This window comes from Phoca vitulina, unplaced genomic scaffold (assembly GCF_004348235.1).
Source record: "Phoca vitulina isolate PV1807 unplaced genomic scaffold, GSC_HSeal_1.0 scaffold7, whole genome shotgun sequence".
NCBI lineage: Eukaryota > Metazoa > Chordata > Mammalia > Carnivora > Phocidae > Phoca > Phoca vitulina.
This window is the reverse complement of record NW_022589710.1, coordinates 37,152,711-37,170,133: the sequence shown is the minus strand read 5'-3', so window position 1 is coordinate 37,170,133 and position 17,423 is coordinate 37,152,711. Positions and strand designations below refer to the sequence as shown.

Sequence of the window (17,423 nt, the reverse complement as noted above, 5' to 3'; positions counted from 1 at the left end):
GCTGCGCTTGGGCGCCTGCTTCCTACACGAGCGTAGGCCGCCCCCTACCGCCTGCAGGCCGGAGGCTGACGGCGGCGTGACTCGAGCCGAACTCCCCACTCCCGGGAGCGCCATCTCCAGGGAATGTCGTATTCTCGACAGCCGGGGAACGGACTGGCCCGAGCCAGTTCATTCCGCGGCCCTAAGGAGCAGTGGTACTGGAGATTTGAAGCAGGCTCCTTGCTACTTTTCAGAGGGGATCGCTGCTGCTCAGCCCCTGCAGCCCAGGTCTGGCCGTTCGGCTGCAGCTTGGGCATCGCACCCACATGCAACTAGCGAAGCCCTGTTTTATCTTGTGAGAGCTGTTTCCACATTTGCCCCGACAGAAAGCCCTCCCACAAGGGCCTGAGTTTGATGCCTAGCCTCTCCCCCGACCCGCGGCTGCGACAGCCCCTTTGAGGCGGAAGTTTATTCAGTACGGCAAAGAGAACTTTGGGGGTGCGGGAGAGGGGTTCCCTAGGATGCTTCCTACCCGCTTGCACTCGGGAAATTCCTGGCGCCCGCGATGCAGAGCAGTGGGCCGAAGAGTTAGCTGTGACCGGCCCCCACCGTGAGCTGAGCCGGAGGACCTAAGCGCGCCGCCTCGGCACACAAAGTAGTCGCGGACCGAGGGAGGGGGTGCCACGGTGGCCAATCAGAGACTCGAGCCGTGTGAGTGGAGTGCGAGCCGACCAATCCGACGGCCGGAGGATGAGCTTCCCGGACCCAACTCTTCCCTGTAGCCTCGGGACCCAGATCCCAAGCCTGGAGTGCAGTACCGCAGAAAGCGAGATGGTGCCCCAAAGACAGAAAAATTAGTTCTCTAGACTTGGATATTTTTAAATAAATGCCTTGGGTACTTATCCCAGAGCAAATAGCGGCGGCGTTTTAGATGCTGAGTATGAAAAGGATCACAGCAAAGAGATTTACAAGGCACTGGCCTGCCAAGACTGCAATCTGCCTAATAACATTCATAAATTTACAGTATTTATTGAGGCCTTTTTATAGGCAAGGAACTGTATTACAGAAAAACAAATAAGATAACTGATGACTCAAAGAAGAAAAAAAGTTCCCTGTCTTCAAGAAGCTCAGCTTCTTCTTAGGTTTGCTGGACCTTGTGACTCTGGTATTTATTGTCAGTCCTTTAAAGAAAAAGCTCTCAGCAAAGTAGTTTCCAGTCGTTTTTATGACTGTTATCTCCCTGTAAGAGGAGAAAATTGAGGGAAAGGTGGAGTGACCTGTCTAAAGTTACACAAAAAAGATACTGGCAGAGCGAGAATTATGTTCTAGCTCGGAGAGCTTGTATATCATCATAAAACAATGATTTATTTAATGCGTGGTTGCCATCCTCCACTGAAGAAGTTCCTGTACAAAGCTTACAAACAACATAATTCTATAAGGGCCACAAGCTTTGATTGTTGGAAATGAATGGAAATTTTAGGTTTATGCCATCATAAGATGAAGTAAAGGCTAACGTCTTATCATACTCTAGATCATTTTTAGAAGTCAGAAGTGAGATGGATATTTACTTTTTAGTTTAAACAGAAATTTAAAAAATATTTTAGCAACATTGTCAATCAACTTTGACCTTGATTTAAGGACAGATTGTCTAGGTGTCCTCTTGTTGGGAAAAAAAACAGACTTCTGAATTTGTTCACTGAAGCTTTTACATTGGTAAATCAGAGGAATATAGGATAGATAAATACTCTCCTTGAAATCATTTTGCTTTATTCAATACATTGTACCAATTTTGTATAAATTCTAGACTTCAACTTGTTAGATCTGTGTATATAACCTTTGTCATTGAGTTTTGGGAGTTAAGTTATAGATTTTGTGATTACAATGTTAACCTATTCTCCAGAACATGATTGTGATTCTCAAGAGTAGTTACTAGCTAAGTAAGATTTTGAATAAAATTAAAGAGTATGGCACATAAAAAAAAATTTTTTTAGCAAGCATGTTTAACTTTAAAGCTTACCTTATATAATACTTTAAGATCTCCAAGTTCAAAGCTTTACTTTACTTTTGCCTCAAAACATCCAATTTTCCATCTGGCCTTGATTTTTCCTTTCCAAAAATGTAGGAATTAAAATACATATCTTCTCAGGGGTGCCTGGCTGGCTCAGTTGGTAGAGCATGTGATTCTTGATCTCAGGGTTGTGAGTTTGAGCCCTAAGTTGGGTGCAGGGATTACTTAAAATCTTTTTAAAAAATTAAATAAAATACATCTTCTCTACTTCCTTCTGCTTTAAAAAAAAAAAAATCTGTCCTAGGAATATTTGCCCAAAATTTAGCATTTTGATAGGCTATTATATTACATATTAAAATACCAAATAACTTGGGTGTCTCTAGAAATTAGTTCTCTAGCGACTCTGCTCTGTTGAGTCAATGTGCTTCTCGGCCTGTGACAGAACACTGTTATCAAGGCCCCTTCCAGGACATGCCCAGGATTCAGCTGTCACCTCAGAACTGGAAGTATCAGTTATACAACTGACTTTGGGAACAAATCTTTACACACTGAGTTCCAGATCAGTAATGAATTTCCAAAAAATTCACAACAGTTCCAGCTTTTAAAAAACATTTCTTTTACTCTCTCCAGAGAGGAATGTTGCTAAAACTCTGCCTTTCTCTTGCTAGGTTAAGTTTCTGAGCAGGAAAAAATCTCCAAAAGGTTCTAAACATTACTAGTCACCAGAAGATATCTGTCAAACGATGTTTTCTCCACAAGTTCTAGCTTCCCCACCACCACCACCCACTGCTGTTCCTGGGGCCCTCTCACTCTCTCTTCTCACCCCAGCTGCCTGCCTCTGTCTCTCATCACTCCTAGTTTCTGATATTTGCTTAAGCAAGTAGAAGTGCTCCACCACTTCCTCCACCCTTCCCTCACCAACTAGGTTTTAGACCCATCTTTGCTTATCTGAAAACTTGCAGATAAGTTCTGCTCAGCAAGAGATGGTACAGAACATTCTTTTGTCATATTATACCAAGAACTGATAGAACCTTGTCAGTACATTATATTCTTCGGCACAGCCTACGTCAGATTCTTAGTCATCAACCAGAGCTGTGGGGTCTTGTGGGTGGAGCAAGGTGGAGTCAACCATTACACAATGGAAGAGATGAAAATGAAAGTTAAAGTGAATACACTAGTAGCCATTTTATTGAGAGATTAGCTAGATCAAAGTTAATGAACTTAAATATTATCACATTTCCAAAGTTGTGAACATTCATGCAGAGACTAGTTTGAAGTTTACTACTACCATTTTATTAATGACTAAAATAAAAATAATAGCCTAGGTGTAATATTGCTGAGTGCCAGGCGCCATGATAAACTCTTACCTCCATCATTTAATTCTCAAAGCAACCCTTTGAGGTGGATCCTGTTATAATAGGGGGATCCAAGAGGTCACAGAGAGGAGCTAAAGAAGCTCTCAGCAGCAGCTACTTACCAAATAGTTTAGAAATGTTTCCATTTCTACCAGAGTGGACCAACTGAATGTCAGTCCTGAAAACATTCTTTTTTTTTTTTTTTAATAATAAACACTTTATTAAAAAACTGAACTGCATTCTGCCTTTCACGTGCACGACTCATGTAACTAGAGTGGCAAAATCTCAACAGTTAGTACTATGAGAAGTCCTGAAAACATTCTTAATAATTTTTAATTGACCTTATTTTCTAAGTATTGCTCTAGGTACATTTACTTAGGGGATTACATCTTGCAGGAAATCATTCAGAAGACAGCACTGTTATTGTTACATGCAAAACGGTGTGACCTTGAGATAATCATTTTACCCATTTGGTCCTTAGTTTTCTTATCAGTAAAATAAAGGGGATGGTCTGGAGAAATTTTAGTTGTTTGCCAGTTCTAAAACTACAAATCTAGCCAGCTTGACACACCATTGCCAGCAACCACAACAATGAAATATGGAAAAACAGTCTATACTTTGAAATCCAGTAAATGTTTTTAAGTCACTTTTGAGCCAACCCCTTAAATAGAAATTCAGTCTACACCCACTTATCAAAGAGCAGAGCCAATCTTTCCAATTAGAAGAGTAAATGAAATGATTGATTTAAAGACTTATGAAACTAGCCAAACTATCCCTTTCTATGATTTGCCTCCACGGCTGAAATTTCTGTCTTCTTCATTGGGATAAAGCATCATATAGTTTACACTGTTCACATCCACTCCTATTCCTTCCTCATTAATAGAGTTCTCTCTCTCTCTCTCTCTCTCTCTCTCTCTCTCTCTCTCTCTCTCACTCTGTGTGTGTGTGTGTGTCTGTTTGTTTTTTAGGTAACCATCCAACCTCCCATCCAACCTCCAGCTATAAAGAGCAATTCAGTTAGCCTAAATCAATCAGTAAATTAATTCCCTAGTATGGTAGAGACTTGCTTACCCTCTCTTTCCTTGCATATAAAGAGATTATATTTTCATGCATACATCCCTGCCACTCAACCCCACACTTGCAGTTGAGCTGAACCACGTGACTAGTTATAGCCACTAGTCTATAGTGGGTTGTGGGTAGAAGTGATTATGTGTCACTTCCAGGTATAAAATTTAATTGCAAGTATAAGTTCTCACAGTGTTTACCCTTCTCCAGTCTCAAAACCAGTGTTATTGAAGATGATAGAGTCTTTGTTAGCCTAGGTCCCTAAAAGAGGAAAATGTGGAACACCCCACCTCCCACCCTCATCAGGTCAGGATGGATATATGAATAAAAAATACACCTTTAGGGGCACCCAGGTGGCTCAGTCATTAAGCAACTGCCTTCGGCTCAGGTCATGATCCCAGGGTCCTGGATCGAGTCCCACATTGGGCTCCCTGCTCAGCAGGGAGTCTGCTTCTCCCTCTCCCTCTCCCTCTGCCACTCCCCCTGCTTGTGTTCCCTCTTTCGCTGTGTCTCTCTCTGTCAAATAAATAAATAAAATCTTAAAAAAAAAATACACCTTTATCGTTTAAGCCACTGAGATTTGGGGTTGTTTTTTACTGCAGTATGACTTGGAATCTAGGTTATGCTAGGTCTTAGACTATTCTAATTTAGGTATAGTCTAATATACCTGAAAACCATTATAGTCCTGGGGTATACTGGTCCAATCCAGCTGAAGGGAAGGATTTTTAGTCCATATTTAGGGGAGAGGATTCTCTCTTTCCTACCAGTTATGAATGGTCAGCCCATAACAGAGATTACCACTGACAGGAATCTAACAACCGCAAGAAGAATGAACCTTTTTTTTTTTTTTAATTTTTTTTTAAGACATTTATTTACTTGACAGAGAGAGACAGCGAGAGAGGGAACACAAGCAGGGGGAGGGGCAGGGGGAGAAGCAGGCTTCCCGCTGAGCAGGGAGCCCGATGCGGGGCTCGATCCCAGGACCCTGGGATCATGACCTGAGCCGAAGGCAGATGCTTAACGACTGAGCCACCCAGGCACCCCATTCAAGAAGAATGAACCTTAAAATGAAGTCAACACACTGAAGATGGCAAACAAAGAGAAAAACCCTTGAAGATATGTTTGAGCTGGTGGTTATATCACTCCTGAAGGCTACTCTTCTCTGGACTTGCAATACTGCAAAATAACAATTCTGGGTCTTTTCTCCATAACACCATAAGCAGAAATTACATCTTGTATATCTTTAATTTCATCACAGTTCTTAATACAGATATAGCTCTAGAAGCACTCAAAAATATTGGGTGAATTAAAATTTTTTAAAATATAATAGCTCATGCTCTTGCCTTCAGAAACAAAATATTACCTGAGTTAACAAGGTAATACATTAACATTTAATACAACCCAATCTTTTTTACAGATAAAGAGATTAAGACCCAGATACATTTCAAGATTTATCAAATTCACATAGCTTTGTTATGGCAGAACTAAGGAAAAAAAAAACTAATAATTGCTTCATCAAAAATGACCATAGCTTCCAACTGAAAATAGAGAAGCAATGAGATGGTATATTATCGTGGTAGTTAAAAACTTTGAGGTTAAGACAAATGTCACTTACTAGCTATATGTTCTTGGACAAGTTACTTAACCTCCCTGAGCTCTGGTTTTCCATCTGTAAGAGAGAATAATAATCCCTAGCTCACAGGGTTGAGGAATAAATGACTCAACTTGTAAAAAGCACTCAACACAATGCCTGACGTAATAAACATTCTGTGTATTGCAGACCTATAAAATGGTGTTTATTCATAGCTAAATCAATTTTTTTGCATTAGGATAAATCTGTTTCTCCTTTATCTTTCATTTAATTCAGACCACTGACCTGTGTTTTTCCATCATGTATAATTATAGTGTAGCCTATATGATTGCCTAGCCAGGACTGCCTTTCCTATAGGAACTGTTCCTCCTGTTTCCACACATCTGCCATGTGATGGCAGCAAGAAAAGACTTGTTACTACTGATTGGCCATTGGCCACAGCTAATTGGTCAAGAGGTGGACACCTGACCCAAGATGAGCCAATGAAGCCATTCCTCCAAGATTTTTAGACTTTGGAAGGGAGGTCATCTCAAGTCTCAGCTAGATATATGATCTGAAAGATGTCATTGGACATGTTTTTGTTTTGTTTTGTTTTTGCCAAGTAGAGAAACACATTCTGCATTGAGAGAATAAAGTCAATGGACAAAGGGAGGAGAAGAGGTGAACAAAGTGTCTTTGTTATACTGGAGATCTCAGTTCTAGGTTTTCTTGACTATTGACAGAATCTCTGCCTTTCCTTCTGCTTTGGGTTGCCTCTTCCAAGGTTTCCCCCCATATTCTTCTAATATATTCCTTATTTTGCATAAACTAATTTCAGGTGGGTTTATTTTAGCTGTGATTAATGCAATGGTATGTTATATTATCATAAAGTAAAAAATTAAGAGGGAAAATCCTTAAATTAATTATCTTTATTAACAACTTCAATGATAGTTCTAAGAATATGATCAAGTTTATAAAAACGAACCAATAAATCTTTATCCACTATATGTAAAGTACCTGTAAGCAGAGACTTCAAATTACCTCCCTATATCTGTTCTTTCATTCTTCCACAACAACCAACCCCCAATTTTTAGATGGTCATATTGCCACTCAGCTAAAACCCAGTATTTTCCAGTCTCCATTATTGCATAGGTGTGGCCACATGACTAAATTCTGGCTGTTGAGATCTAAGTAGAAATGTTGTGTAGGACATCTATTGAAAAAAAAAAAAAAGTCATAAAAAGAAAGGGAATATACCCTTCTTATCCATTCTCTGCATCCTATTACCTGGGCCATAATGTGATGACTGGAGCCCTTTTAGCCATTTTGGACCATGGGAAAGATAGCCAAACCCTGGGCATAGCATAATAGCGAGGAAGGAGCTGGTTCCCTGACAACTTTGTGGCACCTCCATGCCAGTGGGGGGCTGGCTGCTACCTCTGAAATTCTTTCATGTGAATAAACAAACAAATAAACAATAAATAAATAAATAAGCTTCTTTCTTATTTAAGCCACCATTTTCTAGGTTTTTCTGTTACATGCCACTGAACCTAATCCTGATACAATGCCATAGTGGTCTGATAAATTGTTAAGTTGGATCCTTAATGCTCCATAAAAAGAGAAATAAATCCAAAAAGATTTGAAAGAGATATAACAAAGACAAGTACATATTACTATATTGAAAAATTTTAAACCAAAAACAAAGATACAGCCTGGGGAAGGATGGAATAGGTGCAAGAGAAAAAAAAAAATCAGAAAGAAAAATTCCAGCCAAAAAAGACAAAAAATTACCAGTGTCACTATGTTATAAATATTTGCTCCAGTAAGAATGGGCCTTGCTGAAGTCACCAAAGTTCTAAGGTTCTGCTTTGCAGGGGCAAAAGTCTATCTTATGAGTTCACTGGAGGGAAAATTAGATTCTGAGGGGAAAACCTAACTCTAACCAAACTGACAAAAGTCTGAAAGTCCAGAAGGTCCCTTGAGGGCAGAGCCCCTGCCTCTCTGTCTTGATCACCACTATGTATCATATTTGCTGAATGAGTTAATTAATTTTCATTGCGACATACCTGCCAGGGGGATCAAGAAACTCATAACCTCTGGTTAGTCAGGATCTTCTACAGTTTCCATGGGAACAAGGCAGTATGGAGTCATGGTCCAGAAAGTAGATTTTAACTATCTTTGAATCCAAGCACTGCCACTTATTAGCGATGAGAACCTTGGGAAACTTTTTTAAAACTGTGTGTCATTTTGTTCATTCATGTAAAATGGGAAGGATGATATTATCTACCTCATTGGGTTGTCATGACTGTAAAATGAGTTATTACATGTAAGGCTCTTGAGAACAGCACCTGGCACAGATTTAGCACACAACAAATGTTAGCCATTTATAGAGCCCTACAAAAACCCTGAGCTAAAGCAAGCGTTTGTGGACACTATTATTATTATCTGACCTACATCCAAAGTCAAGATAACATGAAAACAGAATCTCAGGAAGAAAAGAAATAGGTGATTGGCAAGATTTCCTGAACTGAAGGCTGGATGTCATTTCGGTTCTGCAGTACATGCTAAAATACAAGTGTTGGTATTTAAAACAAAGAGTAAAGGTTCTAAAAACAACCCCCTATAAACTGTGCTGGCACAGTTTACAAGTCTACTTGGGTCAAGGGGAGATTGGGTCAAGGGGAGCTAACTTATATTTCTTTCAAGGCTGATCATTTAGTTTAAAATACACTCCCTGTCTTCTGGGCACTTCTGCCAAATGGCTGAGAAGCTCATCCAGCTTACCTGAGCTCTTTAAGGTGCAAGAAACCAGATAACTTGGGTTACTCCAAGGAAAGGGGGATTTGAACTGTTTTCAGTTCAAAATACATGAACTGAAACTGACCCTATGGCTGAAGCACCATCAGATACCAAGGCAACTGGAGATCTGATCCACATCTCCAACCCTCTCACGTTCCCCAACTCATTCTCCGCTCTCCTGCTCTTCTCTCAGTACCGACTGACTTCTGGTTTTTATTCTACCTTTTGGTTTCTGGGGCTCATGATTTTTGTTCCCGTATAATTTTATCTTTTTCATAGTATAAGACACAACCTTAACTTTCTCGGTTTCTTGATTCACATTCTCCAGAGAGGGAAATCTTGTCGGGTCTTCATATCTTTCTCTACTAAGTCACGGGTGTTCCGGCCTTCAGTCAGGTATTCATTCACAGTCCAAACTACTGTGTCAAGGTGGCGGTGGCTGCCCCTTCAGCAGGGACTGTGGGCCTGAGCATGGCAAACCCTGTGGCAGAGGTAGGAGGTGGCTACACACAGGGATTGACATCCCTGACCCCCTGCTGTAGTCCTTTCCCTCATTTCCCCTTTGGCTTTTGACAACTCTCCTCATCTTTCTAATATTCACATATAGATCTTACCATTCTGTCCTTCGGTCCCCAGTACTTAGCAATTCGACTCAAGCTCAGCCTTCCTATTGGTCTTTGCAAATTCTCTGATGCATTGTTTCCAGTAAATGTTTAGTTTATGAAGTCAGGTGGACTCTGTTGGAGTTTGTCTCCACACGGACCACCAACAAAATGACTCAGCCCCCCCTTATGCTGTCACAAAGTGAGCTCAGAAGAAATCATGAATTACATAAAGGCAACACTCATGGCTCCTTTTAAAATCAGTGAAAAGGTGAAAGCCCTATGATAATGGAACAAAACTGTCTTCACATAGGAGAGATAGACATTTTAAAAGCTAATCTACAGACAAGTTTCATTAAAAGCTAATTCTGTCAGGTGTTGAAATAAAGAGTTTATGAATATCTAATATATAAATAGCATATAGCTCTGGGGCACCTGGGTGGCTCAGTTGGTTAAGCATCTGACTCTTGGTTTCAGCTCAGGTCATGATCTCATGGTTGGTGAGATCCAGCCCCGGGTTGGGCTCCACGCTCGGTAGGGAGTCTGCGTGAAGATTCTCTCCCTCTGCCCCTTACCCCTCCTCTAAAAATAAATAAATAAATCTTTTTAAAAAAAGAAGAAGTCCTATAGCTCTGAATTAACAACAAGGGGGACTGGGAAATACAAAGGAGCGCATGGATGTTTGGTGGGCACTGATATCTCCACCACATGCAGTAGATGACTGACACAATCCCATGTGGCACAGCTCTGGATAAAGTAATTTAAACATGAGATAACCAGAAGATGAAATGGACAGCAGGAGGTGAATTTCAGAAATCGTGAAGGACGTGATAATGGATTAGGTGGAAAAGTACTAAAGATGAATAAGATTTTGGGCTTGGGGGACTACTTATTTGATACCATTAATATAAGTCATAGTTCAGTATAATCACATTTAGAATTCAGGTCTTCTGATCCTAATCCAATATTCTGTCAGGCTCAATATTTCATTTACAAAAAAGCAAAATCCTAGCAAAGGATCATTGAATTAGGTGGTGTCCCCAGTGTCTAGAATAGTGCTTGGTCTATGGGAGATGCTCAGTGAACATTAAGTGAATGGATGAGTGAATGAATGAATGAAGAAAGTGACTTTATGTCAACGGAAAGGATTTGACTAAAAAAAATTGTCTTTACATGTTGTTAGATCCTGCAAATGGTTTCCAAGGAAGTTGTAACACCTTTTAATAGCTATTTTTAGAGTATCCTAAGAAACCTTCCACATACTTATGTCCACATTCCTAAATAATAGAAGAAATCCAATTAACTTTGTCTTTCCTTTTATAGGAGTATTTTTCATTTTTAGAATAAGGGCCTAATAAAAGAACCTATGCAGCCCTTTTACTTTTAATATTCTGTGTGCCTTTAAGACAAAATGTGCTTAATTAGTTCTCCCCTCCAACTTACAATGAAAGCATTTACTGACTCCTCCCAGATAGATGTGACTGTGGTGATCATATTTTATTCACCAAATGGAATGAAACTAAATCTAACAACTAAATCTAGTACTTAATATCTGAATTTTCCTGGAAGTCTAAGACACATGGACACCACAGGGATGAGTCTGAAATATTTATTTAAACTCTGCATGATTCCTCATGACCTTGTACTTAAAGTGTCCTTGGTTGTATATCAGGGCTGATATTCACCAATATGACAAAATTCTGATTGTTCAGGGGTCTATTTTGATTGTCTGAGATCATGCAATAGTATTTTGAATATTCGAAGAGTACCTTTGTCTTCTGTGAGCTTAACTTAGCAATAGGGAGGCTAACTGAAGCTCTGGTAAACAAGGGTTGCACACAGATCATTTTGATTCTGTGTAAGAGAGTTTTTAATCCTTCTTCATTGTCTCCCAATTACCACTTACCACTTTGCTCATCAAAGCACGTGGGATAAATTTTACAATCATTACAACAAATCTAGACTCCAGTATCACATGTGGATGAAGTAAGACAAATTTTTACAGACACAAACTAACTTGGGTGTGTATATATATATTTAATGGTTTTAGGTTTAAGTCAGTCATACTCTGACAGAGTAGCATGAACCATATGATATCTGGAGATACTTCCTATATTTATGACTCATAATTTCCCACAAACACAGTTCTAGAACAACCAAACTGCTAGACATAGATGCTTGTACATCTATGCTTGTACAAGAAAATTGCTTGTACATAAATTGCTTGTACAAGAAAAAGCATATTGCTTTTTTTATTATAGTTGAAATGAAAGTTGAATAAAGTACATCGGATTTCCCCTAATATCCTTAGAATCATCTTCCAATGTTTTCTAGACTCAGAGCAGCACAACTTACTCTCATCCTTCATATTTCCCAGCCTCCTTGCTAGTCAAGTTGGAACCATGTTCTAGCCAATGGGTTGCAGACAGAAATGATATTAAGTTACTTCCTACTCTGGTTTTAAGTGCCTCTGTAAGAACCTCCAGCTCTTTCTTCCCCTGCCTTGGTGATCTTGGAGGCTAGATATTTCAGATGGACTCACTATAAGATAGAGGTAGGTTGCAAGGATGCCTGAGTGTCCACTAGGAGAAGAGCCACCCTACAAGCAGCAGACTGTGACACGAGCAAGGAATAAATCTTCATTGCATTAAGCCGCTAGTGTTAATTAACCAACTATGATGGTGACTGAGAGGATAATGGGGGCTGAAATCTAGCCCCTGGTTTAGAACCAAACCATGTGGCTTGGCAGTCTTTTGCCAAAATGAGTGCCCTGGTCTGCATCCCCTCAGGGGAGGGGTACCTTTTGTAATTCACATATAGATGCCATACGGACTATCAGTAGCCTTGACCATATCCCCTCTCAATTGATCACCCGGTCTCCACTCCTTCACCCCTTCACAATCCCTCTATAAAGAGCTGCAAGACTAATATTCCTAAGGCATAACCCTGATCATGACATTTCCTGCTCAGAAACCTCCAGAGGAGTCCCACTGCTTTGTGACTAAGCCCAAAATCTTTAACGTGGTCTCCAAGACCCTCCACAATTCATTGAACAAACCCACCTATGCATCCTAATCACTACTTTTGTCTTCTCACTCCTGTGTTCTCCATCTCTGGAAGCTAGTGTGACATGAAACCAGGAGCTCCCTCAGCCTGACTCCACATAGCAGGTGCACCCCAGCTCATAGCCAGCGTTCACTGACCCAGCTTACAAAATCTCCACCCTCACTCCCTCCACAAATTTCTATGGTATGGAATTTCTTCAAGTCCTCCAGCCTTTAGGAGTCACCTTTTCCTTTAATACCCAAATTAAAAAGCTCAACTTCCATCCTATACATGATAAAGTCACCTCCATCTGGTTTATTTGTGGGGGAGGAGGAGGCTGTCTCACAGTTGTTCTTGAGGCAAGTCAATCTATAGCCTGTTCCTCCATTCTGGCTCTGCAGCATAGCAAGAATTCAGCTGTATTCTCACCCAATTCTTGGAAGGTGTCAATAGCAACTCATCTTACCATGAGGGAACCAAGAGGTGAGGGAAAAACAACAAAAAATGCATCTACTCCTACTCTATGAGCATCTAGGATTGGCAGATAAAATACAGGATATCCAACTAAATTTGACTTTCAGATAAACAACAAATCATTTTTTAGTATAAGTATGTCCCAAATATTGCATAAGACATATTTATGCTAAGAAATTACCTGTTGTTTATCTGAAACTCAAATTTAACTGAGCATCCTGCATTTTTATTTGCTAGATCTGGCACCATAAGTAGTGTCCTCCCTTTTGTTAAATTCTTGATCTTTGGCTCAGGTTGGGGAGGAAAGCAGGACTCTTCCTGCCAATGTATAATCCACCAAAAACACTGTACATATATATATATGTACATACGGTATTGTATATTTGTATCAAAATAACATTTCCCCCTTCAATAACAATGTTTTCCTTCCTATTATTCACATATTATAATCATTTCTACACAATATTTCTACACAATAATATCTCCCATATGACAAAAATAAGCCTCTTGAAGTCAGGAATCTTATTCTTCATATTCTTTCATTGGCTAGTGAGATCTAGGAGGCATCTTTCTGGCATTAACTATCTACTTGCTACATTGGCATTTCAAGAATTCAAAACTAGCAACAGCGCCAGAGATTCTAAAGCAGATAACAGTCAGAAGAAAATGCCTTAGGCATGTATAATAGCAAGCCCTAGCACTTTTTCTGACTTGCATCAGCCTTGGATTTTTGCTTTGGGACTTGCACATATGTTTCCAAATATCTTCCAGTGTCTTCCAGGAAATACTTGGGTTTTACGTGAGGTGCCTCAGACACTTGTAGGAACACAAAGGTTATGGCTAAAAGTATTTCTTTTAAGATAGCTTTCCAGAAGTGTAACTCTCTTCCTAAAACATACTAGGTAGCATCCCCACTTTGTGGGTGTCATTCCACTCTTACAAACCTATTTGCACGTTACCTGCAGTACTGGAAAGGAGCAACTTGGCCACAAGTTAACATCTTGTGAATCACACAGCCTCACTGTTCAGCTCCTACATCCTGTGCTTTTTTGGTAGCGCCTCTGGAAGCCAGAAAGAAGGGTAGGTTAGAGTATAAAAGTTAATTAAATACTGTAGATACTATATAGAATCATGGAAACAAATGGCCTTGTGCTTTCTCTCCCATATTCAAACAAGAACGATGCTCCAGATGCCAGTCACTTAGGTATCTACCATGATGATTCTTTTTATAAGGAATAAGAAATTAATTACGCCATGGAGGTGCCCTGGAGTAATAGAAAGAATGGGTATGGCCTGGCTCCTTTAAGCAAGTAATCTAGAGATGGGGGATATTTCCCAGACTGCTTTATGGAAATCTAACCCTTTTGGAGAACTTTGGTTACTTTACTGGAAAAGAAAAAGAAAAGAAAATATATATGTACATATGTACATATCAAGTAGCAGCAGTTTTTAAAATGAGATAACATATGCACATGATAAAAAATGCAAAGGGTGTATGAAAGGGCATAAAGAGAAAAATGAGTCTCTCTTCCACCCTGTCCCCTAGTCCTCCTTCCCTAAGGCACTAGTGACACCAATTCTATACTTTCTAGATGTATTCTCCGAGTGTATAATTATATAGCCCTTAAACAGATTTTATTTATACATAATATAGATTATATAAAATAATATACTATTATACACATTGCTTTTTCAATTCCTTTTTAAATATTTTTATTGGGAATATATAAGTAAGGGTATAAAAATTCAGATAGTGATCTCATATTTTTATTTAACAACATATTTTTGAAAGCATTCCATATTAATGCATACCACTGTGCCTCAGTATCGTTATTATTGTATAATATTCTATTATATGGATATACCATTAATCAATCCCAAAGTTGATGGGTTTTTTGTCTGTTTCCAACTTTTGCTATATATTGCTTTTTCAGTTACTTGTCCTTGTTAGGAAAATATATCCAAATATCAGCTGAGATATTCAACAGATATTGATTGACCCCTCACTATGTCCAATACATGATATCTAGGCCCTGTAAACAATAATGAAACTAAGAATATTCCTATACATTTCACCCTCTTCAAATTGTTTAGTCATTTCATAGGTGTGTGCTATGGGATTTGTATTGTCCCTCCCAAGTCTGTAACTCCAGATTCCTTCTTCATCCATTAAAAACAAATCTCCTCTAAGTTTACTTTACCATGGCAAAGTAAGTTTCATAGATCTGGATCTTTAAACTATCACTTTGAAGACGATATAGCAATTTTCTCTGCAAAGGTAAACCTATGCTTAATTATATAATTACAGAATTTAAGAACCAGGGAAGAACCTAATGATCATATAGACCAACCTCTTCACTTTACAGATGAGGAAGGTAAAGCTAAGAAGAAGTTAAATGACTGAGCCATGGTCATACTCTAGCTTATTTTTCAGATACAAAATTGGTTTAATATACCTCTCCATCCCCCATTTAAAAGTCAAATCTGTAACTTTCACTTGTGGCCATGATAGAATAACAGGGATCTGATTTACCCTTTACCTTAAACAAATGAAAACCATTTCAATGGTTTGGGTTAACAATTAACAGTTAACTATTAACAGTACTTTTCAAATATTGGACAACATGCAGCAGAGGACAGTGATCTTTGAAAGAAGAGAAACAAATGAAGTGAACCTACGATTACCCCCAGCTTACTGCCTAGAGAGATTCCAGGTTATGGCACAGGCAAGGGAACCCCAACAAAGCCTGGCAATTTTCCGGAGTTGAAGAGACAGAAGTGAGAATTCAGATTGGCTAAGGCAGCTAGAATTTGTAGGGTAGATGACCAGAGAGGAGAAAGCTGCATACAGAGAAAATACTGGAGATCTGCAGGGGCTCCCCCTTGAGTCTTTAATTAACATACATGTATATGGAAACTACCCGAGGCCAAGGAAAAAAAAAAAAATACCTGAAAGGAGCAATTACTGGCATTCACACAGGGCTAGAAATACTTCACATTCCCAAGAGCCTAAATGGAAAACCTTTCTAACACATTGGGCATTGGCTTGAGTATCAGAAAGGTATTGCCTCTTTAGTAGGCCAAATGAGCCCTTAGTTCTAAAGGTTGGTCTGCTGTTATCAGAATTTAAAGGCAAGCCTCAAAAGGATCAAACTGTTTCGAAGTAACTTACCTGTGTCCCAGAACATAACTCAAAAATATTAAAGGAATACAGAAAGAAAGAAAGAAAGAAAGAAAGAAAGAAAGAAAGAAAGAAAGAAAGAAAGAAAGAAAGAAAGAAAGAATCAAGAAGCCAATAATGTGAAATTCATAATGCCTGGAATCCAGTATTTTTATTGATACTTTTTTTTTTTTACCAGGCATGCAAATTGAAGCAGGAAATACAACCCATAATGGGGAAAACAAATCAGTCAATCAACAGAAACAGATCTGACACAGGTGGGCTCTCCGAGACCGAGGCCCAGCCCTCTAGCAAGACCGAGCCCCTCTAACAAGATTGCACTTTATTTTATTTCTTTTGTGGTTTTACACAGGCTGAAGTTTTGTGGGTTAGGTTAAAGTTGGGACCTCCTCGAAGAGGACCCATTCATTCATTCATTCATTCAGTCATTCATTTATTCTTTCCAGAATAGCAACCTCCAGCAGTACACAAATGTTAGATCTGTAACAGGCAATGCTGAGAGAGAGCAAGCGTTTCAGCACCTACAATTAAAGAACTTATGATGTCAGGAGGATAATAATAAAGGATCCTGTAGAAATTCAAACCCTAGTGAATAAAGCCAAAAGAGAGCTTGGAATAAATCATCGACAGGTCCACATAGGCCAACTGTATTTGATTGACAAGCTTATCATTGAGAATCAAGAGAAGCTGAGTACTAGGGAGCAGAGACTGGCCCCCATTGGCAGCTGTGGACCACCTTCAGCATCCATTCTGTGCCTGGTGTGGGGGCTCCCAACAGACCACAAGTGGCCTCTTCCATCAGCTTAAAATAGCCTCTTGCTCTGCCTGCCCTGTAGGAGCTGATAAACTGAGTCTGGGTTTCCATTCTTCTGCAGCCTTAGTGGAAAAGGATGGCTGTCCTTGGTTCAAGTGTTAAAATGAAGAGCTGGAGCTCGCTCAGAATAATGCTGTGTATTATGGGGTCTCCACCCCACCTCTCTTTTATATCTTATCACCACTCGTATAGAGCACCTCCACACTTTGTTTCTTGGTTAACAATAAACAGAATTGTCTCCCTAAAAAAAAGAAGAAAAGGATATGACACAGGTGATAAAATTAGTAGACAAAGACATTGAAACAGCTGTAATAACTATGTTCCATGTGTTCAAGAAAGTGGGAGTGAGCATATTAAGGAAAGAAAAAGCAAGTTTAAAAAAAAAGAGCAAAGTTGAACTTCTTAATATGAAAAACACAGTATTTGAGATGAAAACTCAGAACTTCTATGCAATTATAATTTTTGCCATTATTTCTATCATTAGCAATGTCACAAATATAAAATAATATTTTCATTGGGTCTAAAAATACT

General features: G+C 39.3%; 1 protein-coding gene and 1 pseudogene across 2 annotated transcripts in view; one reads left to right on the top strand and one right to left on the bottom strand.

Moving 5' to 3' along the window:
* The window catches only part of FUT8 (fucosyltransferase 8), a 316,924-nt gene extending 315,953 nt beyond the window's left edge, over window positions 1-971 (bottom strand). For both annotated transcript variants that reach the window (XM_032405330.1, XM_032405322.1), the window contains exon 1: window positions 512-971. The gene's annotated coding sequence lies outside the window, so the exon portion shown is untranslated. The remainder of the gene's footprint in view (window positions 1-511) is intronic.
* A 13,180-nt stretch (window positions 972-14,151) lies between these two features.
* LOC116632735 lies at window positions 14,152-16,885 on the top strand (annotated as a pseudogene).
* The last annotated feature ends 538 nt before the right edge of the window (window positions 16,886-17,423 follow it).